A 2,886-nucleotide genomic window follows, 5' to 3' on the forward strand; every position below is an offset into this window, starting at 1 on the left:
TTACCATTCTTATTATAACTAAAAGGAAGTTTTGAGATGGACTAGATGAGCCACCTAATTTCACAGAAAAATAATCAGAAAATTGAATAGCATCTCATCCCTCTAGTTATGCAGATCAGGAGCTACAGCTGTCCTTATCACCAGGGTCCCCACAGTCCCACCAAACAGAGCACACCCTGAAGCTGCAGTTCCCTGCCCTCTTGCCTCAAGACCACGATCCAAGTCCAGGCCAGGTCATCTATAAAACCTCAGACCCGTGCCCCGCCTGACTCCTGTGCTGAGCAGCCAAACCCATCTTTCACTGCTACAAATGTTCAAGAGCATTGTGGAATTTGTGGGGTGTGGGGCTTTACATGTTTTTCAATTTTACATTTTTAAATCTTTAAAAGTAAAACTTTCCATTCTCACCCTCAGAATCTATTCTTTGCTTTATGTTTGCCGTTATTATAATTTGACATTTGTTTTTATGACTGGCCAATGTTTATACGAATGTCTTGCTTTCATCTGTGCTCATAGATGCTAGAAGAGAGCATTGGAATCCCCTGGATTGGAGACGGATGTGAGGCACCATATGGGTTTGGGAATTGGGCTGGAGTCCTCTGTAAGAGTAGCCTGTGCTCTTAATCATGGAGCCATCTGTCCAGTCTGCTTCTTATGACTTTTTGAACCATGCTTATCTTCAGCAAATGCTATACAATTCCTGAATGGAAATTTGTCCCTAACTGCTGCCCCAGTTCCTAGTTGAGAGGGAGTCTTATGTTGGTAACTTGACAAAACTTTTAGTGGATGAATAAATTATCAGGCTTACTGCCATGCCCACTGGTCTGATTTCTATGCCAAGACCTACATAGTGGGAGAGTACTGACTCCCACAAGTTGCCCTCTGACCTCCACGCACACATCCCCAATTAATAAATTACTTGATTAATGAAGTCCTCTAAAAAGTAAACAATTTGGTAGCAGTATTTGAGATATATAACCTACCGTACCAGCCCTCTTTCCTAGAATTCCCTAATCAGTTTGCTTATGATCATGTTTCTTCTACAGAACTCCACCTGATGATACTTGCTTGGGTCAGGATGGACACAAGACCAACCCGAGCCAATCAGATTCTTCTCTCCTAGCAAACTTGGATCTGGACCCCAGAGGCAGGCAACACGCCTTGGATGGATCTGATTGAGGGACTGACGGATCCTTGTGTGGAGAAGACTTCCCATCACGAGTAAAGAATCAGAGAGTGAAACAAAAGCAAAAACAAAAATAAAACAAACACCCTCTTCAGTCAGAGGGTAAAACGAAAAGCCTGGTGTGATGGCGCAAGTCTTTAATGCTAGCACCCGGGAGGCAGAAAAGACGGTTCACACACCCACATGCACACGGAAGACAAAGAGAAATAAAACAGGCCCGCAGTACTAAATAGAGACAAGAGATAATACGGAAGACCATCGTTTGTGTTCTCAAAGATTTGCCACTTCCTGATTCTTCTCTTTCGGGATGTCCAGAGGCCTACGACTCCACGAGAAACTGCTACTGTGTGTTGTAAATAGGACCCCGCCCCATCCCCCTTTAGACAGCTCCAGTCAGCGTCTAGTACATGAAACCCGAGTCCTGAGGAAGACTTGTGCTCTGCCTGTTTCAGGAAGACGAACCAGGTTGACTGCTAACCCTTGGTAGATTACTAACCGATGACAACCCAGCTCTGAGCCAGATCAGGTCACCAGCCAGGCTGCCACGGCTTTCTCTGCCTTTGTTACTGATTGGGTAAGATCTGGGCCAACTTTGAAGGGAGCGTTTACTTTATAAGGGGTAAGGGCTTGTGCTGAAACCACACTTGACCTTGAACCGGACACACATGGTTTGAAACAGGACACAAAACAGTGATTTCAAACATATTCTGAATAGAGAAATGAAAGAAAATTAAAGGGGATGGAGTCAAAACAGAGGGTTTTATTGTGTGTTTGTTTTTTTTATTTGTAGCCTCTAGTTATTTTTTTTAAAGGAGGAGAGAGAAAACAATTGCTTTTGAATTCTTCAACAGGTTTTTCTGTCTCCCTCCATTTTTATTTATCATTCAGTGGCCAAGTCAGAGTTTTCTGGCTTCTGGAAAATCCAGGGGAATTTGAAAAAGAAAATCTAGGGCTGTTTGTGGTTAAATCAGAAGTATACTGAGTAATCTTTTATACTAAGAGAATGCCTGGAATTCACCTGTGTTAGTTAGGGTTACTGTTGCTTTGATGAAACACCATGACAAAAAGAAAATTGGGAAAGGGTTTATTTGGCTTACTTCCACATCATAGTGGAAGTCAGATTTTTTTCTTTGGGGCACCAACCGCTCCCAAATAATGACATGGAGACTTTGTATTGATTATGAAAGTTCAACCTATAGCTTAGGCTTGTTCCTAGCTAGCGCATAGAGTTTAGATTAACTCATTTATACTAACCTATGTCCTATCACATTGCGTTACCTGTCTTGTATATTGTACCTGCTGTTTCCTCTCCATGTCTCCTGGTATCTCCCAGACACCTAGATTCCTCCTCCTCCTCTTCCCTTCTCTCCCCGGAAATTCCCCCATACCTCCTCCCTAGCCATTGGCCATTTAGCTTTTTATTAAACCAATCACAGCAATATATCTTCACACAGTATACAAATATCCCACAACAACAGTCCATCACTGAAGGAAGTCAGGGCAGGAACCCAAACAGAGCAGGAACTTGGAGGCAGGAGCTGATGCAGAGGCCATGGAGGAGGGGCACTGTTTCCTGGCTTGCTCCTCATGGCTTGTTCAGCCAGCTTTTTATAGAACTGAACCTAGGACCACCCATGATGGACGGAGATGCCCTTCAGCCGGATCTCATGGAGGCATTTTCTCAGTTGAGGTTCCTTCCC

The sequence above is a fragment of the Mesocricetus auratus genome, unplaced genomic scaffold (assembly GCF_017639785.1).
Source record: "Mesocricetus auratus isolate SY011 unplaced genomic scaffold, BCM_Maur_2.0 Super-Scaffold_4256, whole genome shotgun sequence".
Taxonomy (NCBI): Eukaryota; Metazoa; Chordata; class Mammalia; order Rodentia; family Cricetidae; genus Mesocricetus; species Mesocricetus auratus.